This window comes from Epinephelus fuscoguttatus, linkage group LG3 (genome assembly GCF_011397635.1).
Source record: "Epinephelus fuscoguttatus linkage group LG3, E.fuscoguttatus.final_Chr_v1".
NCBI lineage: Eukaryota > Metazoa > Chordata > Actinopteri > Perciformes > Serranidae > Epinephelus > Epinephelus fuscoguttatus.
In genome coordinates, this window is record NC_064754.1 from 42,156,102 (window position 1) to 42,180,663 (window position 24,562).

Consider the following 24,562-nt stretch of genomic DNA (forward strand, 5'->3'; position numbering starts at 1 on the left):
GCATTAATGAAGGTCAGATCATGAAAATATATTGTTGTGAGTTTTTCAGTGTTTCTTGTGAACATAATATAATCTGTGTTTGAGAAAGTGAGAACAATAAACTGTGTGTACATGTGCACAGTTGCATAAAAGAAAAACTGCTGAAATTGCTTGACATTTGTCTCTCTGTGAATAATGAATCTGTTGCTTTATTTCTGGTTTGTTGGTTGGCTAATGGGAAACAGAGGAAATGATCAATAGGCCAAAATAAAATCTTTGCAACCTTATGTCTCCTCTTACTGTAGTTTTCCAGAGTTAATGGTTCAGGGATGTGAGTAACATGAGTGTTTTTTTAATGTGTCTGTCTTTGTCTTTAAACATCTGTTGTTGTTGTTGTTGTTGTTGTTGTTGTTATTTTGCTGTCCTTTGTGAATGTTTTACACCATGACATCCCTATCCTCTACAAGATAAAATATATTACTATAAATAAAAACAAGGAAACTTGATTCTAGTTGTTGTCTTTGAATGTTCAGACTTTTATTACTTTTTTTCCCCTGAAGATGGTAAAAGGCACTGAACCAGTACAACTGCTTTGATTCTTACCATATGATGCAGGGGGGGAATAAGAGCATTTCAGCCACAGCCTTCAAATAGAATACTGATTGGGCACATATGCAATATGATTAATACACACGATTTCATGAGATATACTGTAGCTGGATACATTTGCAGCTGAGAAAACCAGAGCTTAAACATAATCCATACAGAATTATTGATTTGGGAGAGCTACTGTGTAGAAACCTTTCCATACACTCGTGTCACAAGGTGTACTTTTATCTTAATGCTATTCATTTCTGTCCAGACAGGCAGTAAGCCTGAGTGACAGCACAGATAGTGCAATTCTCCAGACGAGTGACCTATGGGACCAACAGGTAGCATTTCTCTGGCTGGCATTAGAGAGCACTCTGATCCCATGGATCAAAGCAGTACAGTCTGGGGTGACCATTATGAAGATGAGATCCCTTCACTATATGAAAAATAGGGTTTGTTTTTCAGTGCCTTCCCAGAAAAAAAAAAAAAAAAAGATCCCAGTTGATATTGGGCGAGAGGAGCGGTACACGCCACGCAGGTCACAGAGACAGACAAACATTCACTCTCACATTCACACCTACGGGCAATTTAAAGTCACCAATTAAAACCTCTTGTAGCGAGTTTTGTTAGGACCCAAATGCAGCACACAGGGAACCAGGAAAAGTTAGTAATGACTTTTAAAGCAACAACTAAGCAGGTAGAGGACTGGGCAGGTAATGAGCACACAGTAAAGTCTCTGGCATTCTGGCTGGTTCAGCAGGCCGAACTGGGCCGGAAACAGGTGAGAGGGCAATGACATTTGCCCACACACACACACACACACACACACACACACACACACACACACACACACACTGTTAAGTTCAATAATAGGCAATGATAGGAGAAGGTAGGGGACGTAGTGATAGAGGCAGAAGCTCCGGAAACAGATACATACTGTACACAGTTCAAACAGACAAACCAGTAGGAGACAGGCAGGAGGTAGGTCAAGGTGAGGCAGAGGGTCGAGAAGCCAGCAGGTAAATACTCACAGAACACACACACACAATGGTGAATGTGGCAACACACAGAAAGTGTTTGAACTGCAGAAAACCACAAGTAAGCAGATGGGAACGTGAACATTGTAGCATTGTCGCCAGACTGTAATGGCAAGCAGTCACAGGTAAACAGGAACCAAGAACGCAGAAGCTTCTACTGATTGTTTGGCAACAAAGCGTGGTGCATTTATTGGGAATCAGTCAAGATGTGTTGGTCAGAGGAAGGCAGGGTTGGCAATGGGAAATCAGTCCAAAAAAATGGCTGGAGAGTCTTGTATGAGTGGTGAAGAACTATCTGGCAAAGAGTGTCATTGAGGCTGGGATAAATAGGCTATACTAGCTGTGGGGGCGTCGGTGGCTTAGTGGCAGTGTTGGGTAAGAGTTACTTTAAAAGTAATCAAAGTACGTTACTGCGTTACTTTTTTAAAAAGTAACCAGTTACTTTACTGCGTTACTCCCTGAGTAAAGTAACTCAATTACTTTAAAAGTACTTCCAACGTTACTCCCTGAGAAAAGTAACTCAAGCACTTTTAAAGTACTTTTGAGTATTCTACATTTCCTATTGGGCAATGGACCACAGGGCGCTAAGCCTACATTTTTTGTCTCCAAAATTAAAGTTATGGACCACTTGCCCTTCACTGAGATCCAATTCTCCCATCACAGCCGTCACTTTGACCAGTAGAAACACAGCACGATCTGCTGCCGTAGACAACTGTATGACAACAACACCCCAGCATTTTTAATATTTCCTAAGTAAAAGGGGGAAATGATGGTGTGAAACAGCAGAGGCAGTTTGTCAACCCGCTGAGTTAACCTTACTGTCATTAGCATCAAGCTAGCAAACAATGGTACATCCTCACGGTCGGACATAAAGTAATAACATTAACAAATAGCGGCGGGGCTTTTACTCACCACAACTGCAGAGGCTCCCAGCTTCATTTGAAACAAACTACATTATAGACGGTCCGTTATTTATTAATCCCCCTGTGTGTTTATATATTTACTTTTTAAGTAAATATAAAATAAAATACATATATATATATATATATATATATATATATATATATATATATATATAGATATAGATAATTGGTGAGTACCACCGTGTAGTGTGTACCAGGCATAATGCAAGTCCTGAGCCTGAAATATATCTGTCAGCAAGTCCTACTCCACCTATTTAGACTCCACCATAGACAACGGCAGCATTTCTCTGATCACGTAGCGAGCCACAAGCTTCATGGCTTCTTTCAGACTGATAGGTTTAACGTTATCTCCGTTATTAGAACCAAAAGACAGCCGTTGCTGTTTCGGAGCTGAAGGACCAGTGTTCTAAAAGTAACGGAAGTAACTGATGTCTTGTTTGAAAATGTACTCAAGTATGTGATTACTCAAACAGCAAACTAACGCGTTAGGTTACTCGTTACTGCAAAAAATAATCAAAGTACTCTAACTATTACTACTAGTAACTACTACTAACTACTTTGTAACGCATTATACCCAACTCTGCTTAGTGGTAGAGCAGGCGCCCCATGTACAAGGCTATTGCTGCAGCGGCAGGGGTTCGAATCCAGCCTGTGGCCCTTTGCTGCATGTCAACCCCCTCTCTCTCCCCCCTTCACGCTTACCTGTCCTGTCCATTAAAGGCAAAATGGCCAAAAAAATATCTTTAAAAAAATATATACTGGCTGTGTGTAATCAGGAATGGAGTTGCCTTGATGAGGTGGGCTGCAGCGCAGGAAACCAGGGTAAAAGGAAAACTACTGAATATGAGCCAGGTGATTGGGCATGCAGAAGTAAGCAGGTGACTGGTAATGCAGAACTGTGACACAAACTCCACACAAAAGGGCCCCAGCTGGCCAGCGACTTGGAACCTGGAACCCTCTTGCTGTGAGATGACAGTCAGTACGTTTACATGCACAGCTTAATCGAGCTATGCTCAAAATTCGATTTTGCCGTCTAATTGGACTTCTGTCCTTGTCCCAGTTTACATGCAACTGAGAAAATCGAATTACTGACGGGAACCTGTCCTCCTCCTCAACCCTAGGTGGTGATATGTGTCATTTCAGTGGGTTAATACGGCCCCCTTTCTGGTTGACCTATTACGTCACTTAATAATAAACAACTGGAGTCAGGCGGCAGACCGGCATTTTCGAACAACAGCAAGCTATCCCTCGTGGTCATGGTGATTTCGAGAGGCAGACAAGAACGCCGTATGCTGTTGGAGGGCTACAACAATAGCATGTCTTGTCTGTTCCGGGGTCATATGCCAGTGCAGGGGGTGTGGAGCATGCGCACATGCATTGTCTAGTTTAACTCCGATTAAGGCGTATACATGCCAGAGAAAATTGAATTCCAATCACATTATCTGGGTGTCCTAATTGGAGTTACAAGCACTTCAGTTGTCCAGTTAGAGTCGGATTAAGGCAATAATTCGTTTTTTCAAGTGTCATGTAAACGTACTGTGTGATAACGAGTGCACCACAGTAGCATGAACTATCTTCTGGAAAAGAAGGGCTCAATTTCCATCACAAAGGAAGTGTGTCAACCATGCATCAGTGACATTAATATCTGGACGACCAAAAATTTTCCACAATTAAACAAAGACAAAACCGAGATTCTTGTGGTGGGTCCCAAACATCTGAGGGAGTAGATCAGTTCTAAACTGATTTCACTGTCTCTTAAGCCCAGTGAGCAGGTCAGAAATGTAGGTGTTGTCGAGGATCCAGAACTCAACTTTACAAGCCATATCACAAGTTTCACAAAGACAGCATTTTACCACCCAAAAAACATTTCCAAAGTTAGATCAATGATGTCTCAGTCAGACGCTGAAAAACTGGTTCATGCTTTCATCTCCTCCAGACTAGATTGCTGTAATGCCCTTCTTGCCGGACTCCCTAAAAAGACTGTGGCCAGAGTAGCCAGAGTACTGACCAGGACTAGAAAAACGAAACATATTACTCCCATACTCAAAACAGTTCACTGGCTTCCAATAAAAAAAGAATTGATTTCAAAATACTCCTCACTGTTTACAAAGCACTTAATGGTCTGGCTCCTCAATACATTTCTGACCTGCTCACAGTCTACATACCTGCTCACAGTCTACATACCCCCCCAGAACCCTCAGATCATCAGACACTGGTCATTTATACAGAGCCCCTAAAGTCCCAAAGGTGGTATTTTTTTATCTTGTGCACACAAGTTAATATTTTGTGGGAACAAGTTATTATCTTGTGCGAACAAGGTATTTATCGCACAAGATAATTTACTATGAACTCATATGCGTCTCTAATGATTTCTGATGCACACAGTCACCATATTATGGAGCGAACTGAGCTAATCAAGTTTTATTATCATCTTGGAATGTCATACAATGAAATTCTTGCTTCTCTTGCACGTAGACATGGGATTGTTATCAGCAAGAATTATTTGCGGCGCATACTGAAGGACAGCAGGCTCAGCCGACGGAAGGACGACGCAGATTTAGGCCGTGTCATTGACTTTGTCCAGGAGCAACTACAGGGTCCAGGGAAGATGCATGGGTGTAGACGGATGTTTACGAAGTGCCGAGAAAATGGCCTTAAAGCAAATAAAGAAGAAGTTAGAGTTATAGCTGATCTTGATCCCGAAGGGTCAGCATACAGACAGCAACGGAGGCTTCATTGGCGAGTCAGGACTAATGACTGAACCAATAGCAAACGCTATAGTAACATTGCCAGTGTATTCCATCTCTGCATTGTATAAGTTACTAATACAAAATCTTCTTGGTATTCTCTCAACAGATTATATGCCTGTATTATAACAGATACTACCCTTGTATATCGTAAGAATATTTATTTTTAATATATTTATTTATAATAATATATTTTTAATAAAGTCAACCTAAAGACCTACCTGTTCTCCCAGGACTATGAGTTAGTGTCTCTCTCTCTCTGTCTGTCCCTCTCTGTCTCTTCTTCCCCTCTCTGGTGTTTCTTCTAGGGATGTGTGATTGGGTATGTCTGGGTGGGTGGGCTAGGGACGAATTAATCTCAGGACTTAATTTGTTTTTATTCACACATGTTGTATGTAAAAGTGCATTGAGATTACTGAAATATGCTATATAAATAAAATTTGATTGATTGAACCATTTTGCAACCAAAACAGGAAGAGGACAGCACTTTGTTTTCCCTGGTAGCTACCAGTAATTATCCCCAAAGAGTATCAGTTTAAGTTCTTTGCAGTTACTATTCCTATAAGCAGAAATGGCAGATGGTGGAACAACCGAAGTTACTGTGGAAACTACCCGGCAAAAGAAAAATAGCCTCATAGCCTGTTTCTAGACTATGAGGGAAACAGAGAGTGATCTGGTTGTCTTTGACACAGCATAGTATTAACTGTAAGGCTGCTATCATTAGTATTTGTATATCAAAGTGTTTCCTACAGAATTAGAAACTATGTCTGGTGGTATCAGACCTTTTTCTGGTTTTATGAGTGTGTGCTGGTGTCCCTTTGTGTAATTCTGTGTCCATTCTCTAAATTCAGAGGTTTTTGCAGGTCCATGGACATGGTTCAGGTGGAACTGTTCATGAGTTGTTCCTTTGGCACCAGATGCTGATATCTTGGCAGGATGCCAAAAATAAATGAATGCGTGGGAACCTTGTGTTAATAATAGATCATAGGACTATTTGTATGTGAAGAGTTGCTCGTATGAACCTATAGAGAATTATCACCTGACTCTGTAGCTTCCCTTTAGCTCAACAGAATTTATATCCTCCAGCTCATTGTTTTGGTTTTCCTGCCCACAACTTTACGGTTCATTTTCACTGCACTCATCTGCCACAGCGCGCAACTATGTTCAGTGAAAAAGCTCTGATACACTCATTGTACACTACCTGCAGAGTTTAAATGGCAGACAAACACAGTCAGCAACTAGTTGGTGAACTTAGTGGAGCATTTATCAGCAAACACAAAAGGCTGTCCTTGCAGGAAGAATGGCAGTATCAGCACTGTTGCAGCAAGTGCCCCAAAACAACATATATTCACATTTAACTGACAAAGCTGTTTACAGGTATAGTAATTATGATGGGAGCAAAGGAAGGAAGTCATGTGACATTTTAGTAGAGCGACAAAATCAGCAAAGAGAAGAGGTCAGGGTGGACCACAATTGTTGCATAAGCATGTTTTTTGTTTTTTTGTTTTTTTTTAAATTGTCAACGTGATAACAGAGCACCCCTAATCTTAACAAAGTAGTAATTTAAACCCAAACCACGACATTTCCATAAATGTAATCAAAGTTAGCAACCATCTGGTGAACATTTATCAGCTGAATAAACTGCTATTTCCCTCAGGGAAGTGGCGGAGACCAAAATAGTGCTGATCGGAGAATAAATATTGGACTCACTTGTTAATGTCATGCTAAACCTAACCCTGGTAGAAGACAAGACACAAATTGCAATCTTGGGACTTAGTAATGTCATGTGATTAGTAATGTATGCGTATGCATGTCATAACTCTGTCTCTCTCCATATGTTTCCTGTCTGTCTCTAACAATGTCACTCTCCAAACAAAGGCAAAACACAAGAAGAGAAACAAAAAAAGTGTTACATGTTCTTGGAAGTGTAGATATAGCTGTTTTTCAGCATTTCAACAAACAGTCGATGCTGATCATATTTCAGTTTTTCTCGATTGCTTAGACACATTTCTTGAAACTAAGCTCCATTCCCCAAAACTCTAAACACAAAACCAAAACTGCACACTCAACTCCCCAAAGGTCAAACTTCCAGGTCAAAACCAAACGTTGCCTTCACACATCACACAATAGTCCAGAAAAACACACACACTACAAGATAGTCTTCGACACTGCGGAGATCAATTCATAACACTGCAACAGAAACCTAAAATAAATAATGTTGCTTCTGGTTCTTCCCCACAAAATCTCTTCACAGTTTTTCTTGATTGCTTTGATGCAGCAGTCAACTCAAACTCCACATTTTCAAAACAGTTAACACACAGGCCGAAACAGTGGCACTCATGGTCAAAATGACACATTTTGTTTGCAAAAGGCTCTAACCGTGCCAAAACATTTAAAATATGCAACAAAAGCAAATTTTGCCATCAAACAACACAACTTGCAAACAAGTGTATGAGCTCTTCCAATCAACCATTACACAGTGGATAACAAAATACAAAATACAGCACTCAGTGTGAATCAGTGCACCATTGCTTGTCATTGTAGCCTATTACTGTACGTAGCTTTCATGCCAGTGCCATTTGTTGTCAATGGCTGAAAACTGAAATACTGTAAACATTACACAAAATACATGTAAACCAAAATAAAATCTGTTAGAGTATAATAAATTAAGAAAATAAAAATAAAATCTATTACAGTAAAGTATAAAAATCTATTACTGTAGAGTATAAGAAATAGCCACAACTTACATACTGTAACTGAGATGCATACAGAATGATAGAGCAAACAGCTACAATAAATATATACATGCTGTACAGTACTGTAAGAGCTCAGGGTACAGCAATCTAAAGTAGAGTACAGTAGAGAGCAGTATGTACATAATATACTTACCTATTTTCCTGTCTGAAGGTCCGTATGATGGAGGCAACAGTGAGGCGGATAAGGTTTGGCTGCACTCGTTGCCCAGCCTCCCTCATTGTCAGGCCATGCACAAGGACATGGTCAACAAGAGTGGCACGAATTTCATCACTCACTACTTGTCTCTTCGGCCTCGGCCTCCCTCTTCCTCTTCCTCCTCCTCTTCTTTGACCTCTTCCTCTTTCTTGCCATCCAGGATCCATTGTTCTAAAAAATGAACTGACCCAGGGCCCTTTTAGACGTTCTGATTGGTGTGTGAACAATTTTGTCTCCTAGTGTTTTCAATCAGGTAATTGTGTGCTAATTGGGTTCAGCCTTTGCTGACTGAGTGAACAGTATTGAATGCTTGTGCTTTCTGAATGAACACAAGGTGCAGGCAATGATAATTACAGGGATTTGTGTGTACAATTTTGCACTAAAAGTTAACCTAATTTGAATCATGTGTGTAAACAGCTCAGTACGGGTAACAGTTTAGGGAAATGGGTGTGTCTTTTGGGAGATGGCATTATGCATTAGGATATTTAGTTACTAAGTCTGGTAATAGTGTGTAAGCAATTGAGAAAAAGTGTAATAGTATCATTGCTGGAGTGATCGAAAAGGTGGTGCTGCTCTTTTTCTGGCCATTTACAGAAAAGCCATAAAATATAGGAGAGTGCTCCCACTTCCTCCTCAGTAACCTACCCACCTACTTACACTGGAGAGGGAAACTATTTGCTTTGACTTAAAAAAGTTAGTGTCTTTGCTGCCTTGAAATTTTAAGTTGACTGAATTTGAAAAGACAAGTTGAGATAAATTTGTCATGATTCAACATGTCTTTTTAAATTCAGGCAACTTCAGGTAGCCTTGACACCAACCTTTTTAACTTAAAACAAATAGTTTATTTTTGCAGTGTAATAGTATGCCCACCTCTTTAATTACTAATTACTACACCACTGATCAAAGGTCTTCTTTCTAGTGGAAAAACTGCTTAATGAATTGATGTGGAAGTTGTAGGTTATACTCTTCTTTTGATAAAGCCTTGGTAAAATGTTTCACAAAAATATCATAAAATTGCTCTAGTTTAAAAAAAAAAAAAAAAAAAAAGAAAGTCACCTGCAGAGGATCTAACCCACAACATATAAAATAAGGGACATGAGCAACGGTGGAAGAACCATGTTTGGAGATGACAGAATCTAACAGCTTCCATAAAAACCAACAGCAGCTCTGGTGAAATGCTTTCTGGTTAAAGGGATAGTTCGACATTTTGGCAAATTCGCCTATTGCCGTAATCCCTATAGTCATATGAGTAGGTACATTACCTTTAATTGTCAGTGCGTGCTGTTCTGAGATCGGTGGGGCAGAGCTGCCCGCTGAAATGGAGGTGAACGGTACAGCCCCTTCTCTCCCTCAAAACTAATCAAATACACCATCAGATGACTCCAAAATGCTCTTGTGGACAACTTGTAGCTTACACATTCACCACGCTATGAAATAATAATGTAATATTACGAGACAGAGTTGTTTTGAAGCTAAATGCAGAGCCGGAACTACATTCCGGACATACAGTACTTGCTGGGCGGAGTGATTTCAAACAGTGTATGTTTAGTGCAGTTACTCCCGTCATCAAAACAACAAGTTTGTTGAGAAAAAGCCAGAATATACAGAGGAAGAGTTACAGGCTTTGGAAGAAGAGAGAGCAAGAAGAGAGAGCAAGAAGAGAGGCTGAGGCTGCCGAGCAACCAGGGGCTGACTCAGAGCCGGTGGTGTAAATGTGGGGCTTACTGGCCACTTTATTAGGTACACCTGTGCAATATAAATATAGAGTACGCCTAAAAATAATCACCGGAACACGGGGAGAACATGCTAACTCCACACTCATAAATCACCACAACTCCTGAGGGAACAACAATATAAAATGTTCCCTAGCAGCCTGTTTATTCCCAACAATGAGAAGTAAAGCCAGTCACTTCACTATATGCTCTGGGCAAGCACTTATCCATAACATAACCACAACAACATTTGCATTTTAATCTTATTTACCATGCTTGGGTTGTAGGCTAATGTTACTCAACATGGAGGTAACGTTACAGCAGAGAGATTGCTGAGCAAAATACACAACGATCACTCACCACGTTTGCTCGTTTTGTGATGCCGACAGATGGTATGGCAGTATCTTTCAAGAAAAGCATTTGAACCATTCCTGAGCTTCTGCGCTCCATCCTCTCAACGTGGTCCTCCGGTAAAAAATGGCAAGAGCACACAAACATTTTCCGGACCATTTCCACAGGTGTGTTGGGGTCGATGTCCAGCACAAATAGCCATTGTTTTATCCTGTCCGTATTACTGGTTGGAACTACGTGAAACTTAACTTTGCTCCATGTCTTCGGCTTGTTACTGCAACCTTTTACAATGCATGTAAACCATGATTTACAAAAGCATTTGTAAACTTTCCTCAAACCTTCTGGTGTGTCCAGGGGCCTGTATCACGAAGCAGGATTAATGTCTTAGCGAGGTAACTTCAGGGTTAACCCTGGGTTTTCGGTCTCACGAAGCCGGTTCAGTTCTTATCGGGGTAGATCACCATGGTAACTTACTCTGAACGGCTAAGTTCAGGGTTGAATCTGATCCTACAAAAAGCACCACCCACTGGCCAATCAGCTGTTCGGAAAAAAATGACTCCGCTGACAGAAATGCAGCCCAGTCATGACGGGAAGTTTAATTAATTTGATTGATTTTGATTTGAAAGTTTATTTTGAACATTTAAAAAGAAAAGAAAGCAACAACAACAGACAATGAAAAGATTGTTCAAAAAGGAGTGGAAAGAAGTCGAAATTTCATCCCAACCCTTCATAAGAAAGAAACTGATCATTTGCGGACACTTAATAGCACCATTAATTAGTGCCAACATTTTGTTTTGTTGGAGGAAATGATCCCTGTTAAAGATAATGGGCCTAATTGACAGCTTTGCTGCTGGAAATGTGGAAAGTAGCCAATCATGTCTACACTTCATGGTGTTTGAGGGATTTTCCTTTTTGTTTTTTAAAGAGGGAGACTAGGTATATTTTTGTGCAGCTGTTAATTTCTAACACAGCTCAATATCAGGATGATTTTATTCAGACTATCAGTTTGGTGTTGATATGATTTAATTGTGGCATCAGCTTTAAGCTTTATTGTAGCATATATAACGTTATGACAAAGAAGACCAATTTATCAGACGCAATGATGTTAGACGATAATTGTAACACACGCAATTCATCTGCGCAGCATTGATTTCATGGGATTCAAGGGTGTGATCAGTGTCAGATGTACAGGTCCAGGTACTGTAGCTACTTGAACCAGTGATGAGTCATTTAACCTGCACATAATTTTATTTGCTACCTTGTATTGTCTTGATTTTTCTCTCTCTCCTCCTCTATTTCTTCTTTCCTGACCCGTTTCTTTTCTTCTCTATTATGGGATTTCATTGATGTTTTGAATTTCTTTGATAAGCTTTTAGTGGCTTCTAACCTCTCCGGCACTTTTTTCTTTTTTTTAATCTTGTAAATGTTATACTGTCTGTTTTTAACATTATGTGCAAATAAACTAATCTAAACTAAAACTAAACATTATTCATCCCGTTATGCGTTGCCACGCATGTTTCCTCCTCCTGCAGCTGCCACGGTGTTGGCCTTTTCTGTAATGTTGCTTTTCTCCTCCTCATATTTTAGTAGAATTAATCTCTGATCCTCACTAGAAATACTTTTTTTCCCCCACATACGGCGCTCTGTGAGGACGCTCAGTGACGCTGTACTTCTCTCATGATTGTGATTGGTCTGCTGTAGATTGGTCTACGGCTCTTGATAAAGCAACCCTGGGTTGAGTTACCAAGTTGATATCCAGCGTTGTGATACCAATTATCCTGATTGCCATTGTTAGGGTCAACCCAGGATAGGTCTGGGTAACCCAGGAAAGGTTGATCTCGCTTCGTGATACAGGCCCCACCTGACGATACCGCAAATAGCTACAAGCAATAACAACGGCACTGTCTCAGGTAAGCACTATGTCACTCCGCCCAGTGGTTTACTCAAGAAAGTAGTTTCGAGTATTTGCCTCATGTGTCATAATGTTACTTAATTATACATTATTATTTCATAGCGTGGGGAATGCGCAAGCCGTGTGTTGTCCACTAGAGTGTTTTGGAGTCATTTGATGGTGTATTTGATTAGTTTTGAGGGAGAGAGGGACCTGTACCCTTCACCTCCATTTCAGCGGGCAGCTCTGTCCCACCGATCTCAGAACAGCACGCACTGACAATTAAAGGATAATGTACCTACTCATATGACTATAGGGATTATGGCAATAGGCGAATTTGCCAAAATGTTGAACTATCCCTTTAAGGGGATTAGTTCTGTGGCACTGAAAATACAGCTCAAGTTCAGTTCATGTAAACAGAGCAAAGCGCTTGCAGAAATCAAAACCTTGGTGTATCTGAGACATAATGTTCACTCTCTGAAGAGTAGTACAGTTGAAGAGTGAGCTGTCCATGAGCTGGAGAGGTGCACGGACTATGTTGACTGCTAAAAAAAAAAAAAATAAGAATGCATACCAAGTGCTTCAGCCTCTGCTGTGAGCAAGCTGGTCCTTTCAATGATTTTTCAAAAGGCGTTTATATGAGGTTCAATTTAAAATGTAGACGTGCTGGTAGGATCAATGATGAGGCAGTTTTCTTAACAGTCTCCGACTGAGAGTTTCTAAATAGAAATGTGGCCTCAATTGTACTCAGGCCAGAAAAGGTAAGACACGGTACATTTTTTCTTTCCAACAGTAGGTTGCTTTCCTATTGCAAGTGACTAATATGTACTGTAGGTCTATTGTTGGCTGTAAGCACACATTATATTCATTGTATAGCATACATTTTCACATAAAAGGCAATAAGTGTGGTATAAGATACATCTATTAGATTATATCTAAACCCACTTAACCTCTTTTAGGTTCACGAGGCAGGAGGCAGTCTTCTATTAATCTGAAGATCAGTTGTTCGATCCGTGGCTCCTCCAGTCTGAATGTCAAAGTACGCTTGGGAAAGATATTGAACCCTGAATCACGTTAGTGGTTGTGAATGTTTGATGAGCAGGGGGCACCTTGTATGGTAGCCTCTGCCATGTGACATGTAGTGTAAAAGTACTTTGAGGGATTGGAAGACTAGGTGCTAAACAAATGCAAGTCCATTTACCATCAGAATGCAAGTCCTTGTTATGCATTATACATCTTTATTGGGTAATTTAAAGCAGAGGAAGTAAGACTGTCTGGTAATCCGGATTAGTACTTGTGTGATAAAGAATTACGAGAAGCCTAAGTGTGTACTGCTGAGGCTACACTGTAGCTGTTGTGTAGCAATAAGTGCAACTAATAGTGATAGTTGTTTTACATGTTTGGAGACAAACAGGAATTCTGTTACGTCAGCACGACATTTTATTCCTCCTAAAGTCTGAAAGATTAAACTGCAAAGGGAAAGGGCACAGGCCGTGCTGAGTTAAACCATCCTTGGGGTCTTGGCCTAATCTTTTCCAGGAGCCCTGTTCCACAATGCAATTCCCCAGCATCACAGCAGCATGTTTGGTCAGGATTAAATACAAATCTCATCAACACAGAGCTGCAAAGTCCCCAATTTAGCAAACTCAACCAACTTTAAGTAAACAATTTTCAACAGCTGAATGCATCTGTGAGTCCAAACACATATCCAAAGACAGCTATGAGAGCTGCAACTTCATGGCAGATTTATGGCCATGCCAGCAGTGTACCTCTATATGGGAAGGTATATCCACCCTTTTGTCCAGGCTCGAATATCTCAACAACTTTTAAATGGATTACCTGAAATTTTGTTTAGATAATCATGGAAATCATGGAATCATACTAATTTCAGTGATCTCCTGACTTTTCCTTTAAATGTCCAGGGTGCAGGATTTGGGGGGATTTACTGGCAGAGATAGAATAAAATACAAGTATGTTTTTTGTTTAGTGTATAATCACCTGATAATGTTTTCATCACCTTAGAATGTACCATTTAGATATACGTAGGGAGCAGGTCCTCATCCACGAAGATTGCCATGTTGCACTGTCTTGTTTCTTCAGTAACCCAGAACAAACAAACCAAACACTGGTTCTTGATAGGGCTATTCACAGGGCTGGGCTACAAGATCATCTACAATGCTCCAAACAGGGTAGAAGCAACATAAATTCGTAACTGGAAACTGCTGAAATGGGCCTATTTGACTGTTACCTGTAACAAAGAATTTTTTTTTAGACATTATTCCTATTTTTACTTCTGTAGGACCTGGACCTTCCATGGTTTTGTGTCTAAGTGACTAATGAAATTGATTTTTGAAACTGGTCCAATATTGAGCGAAAGTGCTGCAGCCAGTAGTGTTGATTGGGCCTGCAATTCAATTCTCCAGGGCAATAACACACCGTCAACATGTATGTCTACTAAAAGTGCTTGTTTTTGCCATTGACAGGCTCAGATTTTTATTGTAAGTGTATGACAACATTATAAAAAGGATCCTACAGAGAAATAAAACATCCTGACTTACCTTTTGCTTGATCTGGTCTGTTTGTTTTTGTGTCTAAACACGTCTTGCATCAAGTCTTGCAAGTTGAGTTGCTGCAGGAAGATAATAAATGATCAAACAAAAGGCGAGGACAAATATTTTATTTCTCTATAGGGACCCTCTCAGTAAGGTTGTCAGAAAATTATGCTGACAATCTGAGTCTGTCAGTAGCAAAAAAAGACTCTTGTGGACGTACATTGATGATGCGCTATGGGAAAGATGTTCTTTTACTATGTTTTTGTTAAATTGTATGGTATTGTATTTTGTCAAGCTTTTTATAACTCTGATTTCAAAAGATGCCATAGAAATAAAGTTTATTGTTATTATGATGATGATGACGATGATTATTATTATTAAGGGTTCAAGCCTGGAGGGATGAAACCCTATTGTTTTTGTGCTGTTTTTGTTATTCTTATTCTTATACAGAAATGTTTTCGCAAATCCCCATAAGATGGTACATCTTAACAAAAGGGAATTTTTTATTTACCAATGACTGGACATAAGACAGCACGGTGGTGTGGTGGTTAGCACTGTCGCCTCACAGCAAGAGGGTTCCTGGTTCGATCCCGGTTGTGGGAGCAACCTGTCCAGGGTGTACCCCACCTCTCGTCTGATGTCAGCTGGGATAGGCTCCAGCCCCCCCGTGACCCTCAAAAGGATAAGTGGTTAGAAAATGCTCAAGAAATATAATGCCAATCAGCCAGATGTTGACGCTATCATTAGGGTCGAAGAAATTTTGTTTTGAAAGGCCACCCCCCTCACACTGTATGTCGGATTGACTTGAACTTCAACAAACACGTTCAGCTCGATGTGCTCTACAAAAGCCTTAAGAACCATAAAAGTATGCCAGAATAAAGTATCCGCCATTCATGCTCCGCCTTGTCTCAGACCATTAGTCCAATCATGATGAACAGACATTGCTGATCTAAAGTTATCAAAGGAATTTTGATCCATCAATCCGTTTTAAAGTTATGCATTTTCAAACATTTGTCTTTAAGTTCAATTTTACATATACTCGTTCAAAAATTGCTTAAGCAGTAGTAACCAAACTTAATGCACATGTGTGAATGCTTTGTCCAAGTTTCGCAGAGCAGTCATGGGATATTCTGCCACTAGAGGGTGCCACAAATGCAAAAGTTTCTATCTCATAATCAGCCACAGTGATTTGCACGCAACTCAGTTTGCACTCTCGTAAGTCATGTCTCAGTGGATTCATAAAATTTGAAAATGATTGCTTTAAGATTGCTGTAAGAAGGTGTGGCTTATTACTGTAAAACAAAATTTTGAGACATTTCACATTTACAATAAAGCACTAGTATGTTCTACAGAGCTGAGCTTTTTCAGCACATTCACTGAATTGTGACAGAGGTTTGTCTCACTGCAACCTATCGTCAATTCAGAGGTCCATCACTCTATATTTTTAAGAATATGCAAAATAAATTAATATCTGTCTCTCCAAACAGTGTTCAGATTGGTTTAACTGTTAGTCCAAAGTGATATTCAGTATCTTGATGCTAGTAGTATTGTATGCGCAACATTTTTTATTTTATCTCATTTAACCACGTCACCAAAATATATGACAATGTATGAAAAAGCAGCAGAATGATGTAAGGCTTTTTTTTTTTTATCACAAATGCTTTGACTATTACTGATATCTCTGCATTTTGAAGATGACCAATGAACTTCAGAACTTCAGAACTTCAGCATGGCTTAGCACATAACTCCACAACCTCTGGGCCAGTCATCACAAAACTTGCAAGTAATGTCTTAACAGGTACCAGGAATTTTCTATGAGTCTGTGGTGGCCAGTGCTATCCTCTATGCTGTTGTGTGCTGGGGCAGCAGGCTGAGGGTGGCGGACGCCAACAGACTCAACAAACTGATCTGCAAGGCCAGTGACGTTGTGGGAACGGAGTGTGACTCTCTGATGGTGGTGTCAGAGAGGAGGATGCTGTCTAAGCTACGAACTATCTTGAACAATGTCTCACACCCACTCCACCATGTGCTGGTCAGGCACAAGAGTACTTTCAGTGGGAGACTCATACCACCAAGATGTACCACTGAGCGCCACAGGAAATCATTCCTGCCTGTGGCCATCAAACTGTACAACTCCTCCCTCTGAGTGGCCCTGTGACTATTTCACACACACTGCAATAATTTAATTTAACTTGTGCAATAACCCCATTCACCCTGACTGTATATATTCTGTTTGTGTAAATAATCTTGTTCAGTTTACAATATATATATGTATATATATATTTATTTACGTTTATGTTTGTTAATAATTCCTGTTTATTTAACTCTATATTTGTTAATACTATTGTTTAAATTTCTTATATTTTCATGTATCTTTCCACTCTTGCAAGGAGCACCTGTAACATAAATAATTTCCCTTCGGGGATCAATAAAGTATTTCTGATTCTGATTCTGAACATATCCTGAAAAGTTTAACTTAAATTGACCTCTAGGGGGCACCGCAAATAGAAAAAAAAAAAAAAGGGCATTGGCTAATACAAATCAGACTATAACTCAGAAATGGATTGTCCAATCATTATAAAACTTGCTAATAAGTACCTAATAATAATTAACCACATGGGTTAAATTATTTTGAAATCAGTCAATAGGGGGCACCACCAGTTCCAAACAAGTGCAGTGGCCTTTCGCTTAATTGGGCCATAAATAAATGATATACGCAAGGCAAGGCAAGGCAAGGCAAGGCAATTTTATTTACATAGCACCATTCATACACAAGGCAATTCAATGTGCTTTACAAGAGAAATACATTAAAAACAATAGATCATTAAAAACAAAAGCTAAAAGCAAGAAAATAAATAGTTACAAACAGTGCAGAAAATGCATTTAAAAAGCAAACATAAGGCAAAAGCAACAGCAGACAAATATAAAAACAATAGCTACAGATTATCCTCACAATAAGTTACATATCTAGTTCACTGGTAAGCTGCAGTAAATAGTAATGTTTTAAGCCCTGATTTAAATCAGCTGACAGTTTCAGCCGACCTCAGATATTCTGGAAGTTTGTTCCACAGGCGGGGAGCATAGAAACTAAAGGCTGCTTCACCTTGTTTGGTTTTGATCCTGGGAACACTGAGTAAACCTGTTCCAGATGATCTGAGGGGTCTGGATGCTTCATAACGTACAAGTAAATCAGAGATGTATTTAGGCCCGAGACCATTTAGTGCTTTATAGACAAGTAACAAGATTTTAAAGTCTATCCTTTGACACACAGGAAGCCAGTGCAGTGACTTAAGCACTGGTGTGATATGCTCCACTCTCTTGGTGTTGGTGAGGACTCTGGCAGCAGCGTTCTGGACGAGCTGCAGTTGTCTGATTGATTTTTTACTCAGGCCTGTAAAGACACCGTTACAATAGTCCAGCCTGCTGAAAATGAAAGCATGAACAACTTTTTCTGTATCTTGTTTAGACAGAAATTCTTTTATTCTTGCTATGTTTTTAAGGTGGTAGTAGGCTGATTTAGTAATTGTCTTAATGTGACTATTGAAATTTAGGTCTGAGTCCAGAACTACACCAAGATTTCTGGCTTGATTTGTAGGTTTTAGTGTCATGGCGTCAAGGTGAGCACTGACTATTGATCTTTGTTGTTGGGGGCCAAAAACAACTATCTCAGTTTTGTCTGTGTTTAGTTGTAGAAAATTCTGGCACATCCACGTGTTGATTTCGTCAATGCACTTATTTAGTAGATATAGGGGACTGCAGTCATCTGGTGACACTGTTATGTAAAGTTGTGTGTCATTCGCACAAGTATGGTAGGAGATGTTATGATATTCCATAATCTGAGCAAGAGGGAACATATAGTTGTTGAACAGAAGAGGCCCAAGAATGGACCCTTGAGGAACTCCACATGTAATTTTGTTTCGCACAGATTCATAATTGCCAAGTGACACAAAGAAATCCCTGTCTTGTAAATAAGATTTAAACCAATTTAACATGGTGCCAGAAAGTCCCACAAACTTTTCTAGTCTGTCGAGCAGTATCTTATGGTCAACTGTGTCAAATGCAGCACTGAGGTCCAGTAATACCAGAACCGAAATCTTTGATGCATCACTGCTCAGATGAATGTCATTTAAACCTTTTACAAGTGCAGTCTCAGTGCTGTGATGTGCTCGAAATCCAGACTGAAAGCAAAGTCATTGCATGCCTAATTATAATAAATAATAGAATATTATAGATTAGACAGAGAAAAGTGCCAGTTTCTTTTAATTTTTTTTTTAACAAAAGTTACCTTCTGTAGCTTTAAATGAGGAAGCGGGGAATAGATACTGCCATTGTTGAAAACGACTCGATGATATGAGGTCAGTTCACAGCCTTTAGCGGGTATTTTATTGTAAACACAGCTTACAGACTCCCACACCACAACAAGAGACAGCCCCCCAGAACAGCTCACCGAACATTCTTATACTCCTCTTTAGACAGACATCCTACCTAACTTTCTGTGTGTGTGTGTGTGTGTGTGTGTGTGTGTGGGTGGGTGTGTGAAGTGTTTTGGAACATTCTGCTCTTCTTATCTTGCCCCATTGATGGTTGTTCAGTCTAAGTACATATTCTGGTATTCTGATCATCATTTTTCACCTTCAGCTGTCTTGACAACACAGCATGTGAGTGTATGTGCTGCTAGTTAGAGCAAGCAATTCTGAGACTTTGAGAATAATGTAAAAGCTAAGCTGCGCCCACAAGCTACGAAAGTTTTAGTAATTCTAAAATACTTACATTTCTTTGTCAGACAAATACAACTCAGAGCCCCTTTTCTATGTGTACACAATACAGGACACTTGAATTCACAGATTCGTGATTTATACTTTTATTCACAAACCTTAAGTGGATACAATGTCTCTACAATGGTCAAAAGTTTTGCTGTAAATAAAGCTATCATAAAGCTGCTTACTCTAAAGTCTAAACTTGGCAGCTATTGAATTAAATCTACTTTTTGGACAAGAGCACAGGGACAACTTCTTCAGGATAACTTCATTCACTTTAATGTTCATCTCAACAGTAGGACAACTGAACTCTGGCAACAAAAGTGATACTGTACGTGAACTCATCGTCATGTCACACCACCAACCTCGACCATAAAATTACAGGCAAGGTGCATTATGTTACATAGTTCTGCTATCTTCCTTCCTTCCTCTATCTGAATGTTACCCACACATTTTGACAAAGATGTGTATCATGCAACAAGGCACGCCTGCTTTGTTGTTTCGGTGAATTGTTGAAAGATCTATAATTTATAATGCAACAAGTGAACACGCCTCACAAAAGCCCATTCTCCATCTCACAGGACCAGTGATCAGTTTTGTGACACAGCCAGTCAGAGGTGATTTGTCACATCTTTTAACTGTGGCAGCAGCACGCAGCAGTGACTTTCACTTTACAAATGTATCCGCTCCACTTCACACGAGCTTCGGTGATATTGTTCTGCAAGAGCCACATACAGCCAGCAGTCTGTGGTTTCCTCCAGAGCTTAAGTACAGTCAGGCTTGACCTCTAGAACAATGATTATCAGTTTATGTATGTCTTTAATCATCACTAAAAGTTGAATAACACAGTGGTGACATTAATGTTTTTTGTGGCGTTTTCTTTTGTGGAGCCATTTTAATGACAGTGCTCGCCTTCTCATGTGCAAATGTTCCACCAAAACAAGTTCTTCCTTGACACTATTTTGCAAGAGCATGTTGCTGCATCCTGGGCTAAGTGCTGCCCAAGATGAATGTTATTGGATTAATGAAACAAACACAAGCTAGTGCATCCCACCCTCCCCATAATGGCTACGTAACTGGAGATTCCAGACCTTTCTCTAAGGCCAACAGCACTGTGGAGATACATCTGGCCACACGTGACTACGCACTTTCCTATCTAAATTTATGGGGCACATATATATATATATATATATATATATATATATATATATATATATATATATATATATAACTCCTAGGTCTCTGGGAGTTTTATATATCTTTTTTTAGGTTGGAAGCTGCTTCGATTCTTCTCTGCATCAATGAAAGAGAGAGCAGGGCAGAAAGCTGGAACAGAAGTATGAGAAGAGGGTTTATTTCTATTGGAAAACTTACATATTTTTAGTAGGACAAAACTTTTAGATATTTTGAACATCAAATGAGGTTATGTTGATGGAAAGAGGGGAGAGCTATTTAAGAACAGGGATTTTTTTTTTTGTCATTTTCTTTAAGAGGGGAGATGCCCCTGCACCTTGCCTCAAACTGAGCCCTGCTGGCAGCACTTAGATGTTTCCATCTCCACAAAAGAGAACAAAGAGCTTCACTGAACTGCTCTTACATCAGAGCCGCAGGTGAATTTCTGAGACTTGCACTGTGTGCTTTAAATTACTGTACCATTCTGTCCCTAATGGAGGACCTTGAGTGGAAGTGGAAATGTGGATAACACCAAATAGGTGGTATAAGAGCTTGTGAGCTGATACATAAAGGTCACCTTGACCAGCGATGCCAACACAATGCCATTTACATAACATCAACGTACCAGGAGCCGCACATTAAAGAAGGATATGATGGGACAGAGGCATGGCGCTCTCTCAGCATGAGTCAACCTTCATGTGATTGTGTAATCACCGACATGTCGTACATTTAGCCATTATGAAAATGCCACAACTAAGTTTCATATCTTTGAAATGATGGAAAAAAACTTGTAGTAGCACACAATTTTATCAAATTATCTGCGTTTTACCCTTGCATCCAGCCAAGCACAGCTTCCAGGGATCGTTTGGGCTTCTGACGTAGGCGGGCAAGTGCTTTTACCTTTGTGCTCTTAATTTTGAAATAATTCTGACAAAATTATAGTGTTGACATGTCTGTCACAAAATGACAAAAGAACTGCCACTTTCAGTGAATAACAAAATATCAGCGTGCTGAGAGCTTTATTGCCTCTCTTGTCTCTTACTGACATTAAGGGTCCCATTGTCTTTCTCTGCAAACATCCATGGCCTTTCCGATGTCCTGTACATGAACACTTTGGCTGGAACAGTGTTGTGTAGCTCCTGACAGATAGTGGATGGTGAAGAGATGTTTGGTCAAATCTGACAAAAAGTGTATTGGATTAAAATCTCTAACTGCACCTTTAAACTTTAGTTTGTATGTTGCCTAATGTTCAGTGATTATTTTACAGTGTAAATATAGTGATCACACTTACAGTGAACAGCTGCTTATGGATCAAAAAGCTTGGGACAGAATCATCCCTGTAGAAAAGCTGTTTAAATAATTCACTTGTCATTGAGTTGTCTGCTCACAGTACAGTGCTTATTTTGAGTCTTTTCATACACGAAGAGAAGATATATGGAGAAACATTCTAAAACTAAAGTAATTCTATTTTTTTTCATTACTCTCATGATACTTTCCCTAGCAGTGCCCATCTGCTCAAGGGCTGAAAAGTGAAGCCAACGGGGAAGTGCCAAAAACTGCAGTTCGTCGAATGACCACTTAAGGCTGGCTCCAAAACAAGTAAATCCCCTTGGAACCTGATGTTAAAATGCCAAACTTTACAGCAGAAATAAACACATTTGCAGCGGTAATTTCAGTAATTTATAGAGGTGATTTGGGTCTACGTTATTTCTACAGGAGTGAATTTTAACATAACTCACTCGTTTAAAACTTATTAAGTATATAGTTATGCATAATTAAGGGCGTGGCTGATCTGGGTGACAGGTGGGTGCCATCTATTGACAAAACATGGTTAACAGTGGTAATCTAGCACAACCAACTAACCACAAAACCAGTGGGTGAAGTCATAGTAGCTATGTCCATTATTCTGTTCAGTATAGAGGCTGTCCCTGCATGCACATTGAAATCATGATCTATCTATCTATATATATTCACAGTATATATATATATATATATATAATCACTTCTGAAGGCTAAATGTTTTCTCCACTATGCAAGGTTGTGACAGATCGAGCATTGGAAGAGGGAATTGAGTTTACATTTAGAACCAACCTGATCTCACAGAAATACGTGAAATGACCACGACCTCTTATCACCGCATTCCGTGGTGGCAGCACGTAATGGGTTGACATTACGTTTCAGAGTTGTCAAATAGTGTTGTAAAAAAGTAAAACGACTGAATATATCAAATATCTAGTACAGCCGAACTATCATGTTATTATTATTGGTGGGAAATTATAACAGAGGAATATATTTGCCGTTTTAATATCAAGAACATTTTCGTGTTTTTGTGTGTATACAGGACGTTATTGAATCAGGGAATCCGTGTGGACACCACGAAAAAGGATCCTAACTGACTTTACATTGGCATTGTTTCCGTGGTACCAGTATGTAATTTCAACCCATTACATGCTGCCACCACGGAATGCGGTGTTAAGAGGTCATGGTCATTTCACGTATTTCTGTGAGATCAGGTTGTTTATAACTCATGTTAACCTTGTGTTATTTTGTGCACAATGTCATCTCTGTACTATGTCATGTATTATGTCATCTCTGTTCTTTTCATTTGAACCAAGATGACTGTTTGACAAAGAAATATAACCTTTTTTTCATTCTTTTAAGGCGCATGTAGGCTTCAGAAGTTTATGCGTTGGCATGCATGAGAAAAAACTTGACAAGGAGAATGAGCACTGGCTGTGATACTGTCAGGAGTAGGTGGAAGGGAATTATGCTTACAGGACCTGAAAATGTATTTTCTGTATCAGTGTCTGTCTAAAAATCCTAAAGGAAGATGCTGCCAAAGTTATCAGTTGGCAGTGGGCAGTTCATGCACTCTTGTGCACTAATCAGGATTCGGCAAAACTTGAATCAGACTTTGATGAGTTGGTGGATTTTTCAGTCGTTATCAATCTAAGTCTAAATCAAACCATGTCCACACAGCCCTGATGAAGCAGGTTATCTTAGCCCCATCAGTGATGCTGGGTCTGCTCTTATGTGTTATAGAGAAATAGTTCTTGAAGATTTCAGGGACAGCCTTTCACTCTATAATATGTAATTTCAGATGAATAATTCATAGCAGTGAGGATATATATATATATATATACAGTGTGTTTGTGAAGTAAATATAGTGTGAGAAAATATGGAATGAAAGTCAGAACATAAAGAATAAAAGCTTCAATAAATGGAATAAAACTTGAGAGTCAGCGTATATAGGGTGAAAGTTTGAATATATCTAATGAAACTTAAATATGTATATGGACTGAAAGTCAGAATATATAGAACAAAAGCTTGAATATATGGAATGATCCTTAAATGTATGGAATTACCTTGAAAATATAAATGAAAGTCAGAATATATAGAATGAAAGTGTAACTATACACTGAAAAAAAGTCTTTTGGATTTACTTGATTTTAAAGTGTACATTGGTCCCACATGATCCGAATGTGGACAACTGACATAATTTCCCTCTTTTTCAGAATGAATTATTGCTTGTCAAACAAAACTATTTCATACACTATTTCATACACATCATCATGTTGGTTGTACATATTTTGTCAGTTACCGTAATACCAATTTATTTTGCAATGTTAAATAATGTAACATGTCCAGGGTACCTGATTTTTAGCTGTAACTTCAGCTTGATTTCTTTTTTGTGTTTTTATTTAAATTTTCTTTTTATAAGCAGTGGCATCAACAATTATGTCAAACAAACATTATACACATATTTCCCGCCTCCCACCCTCGGACCTGAACACTTTGATGACAATATAGATAGCAGAGATTGGACAAGGATAGCTGAAGCAAAGTGTATCAATTGAAATTCATCTTTCAAGTCTGGCTTTAATTTGATCTGCTGCC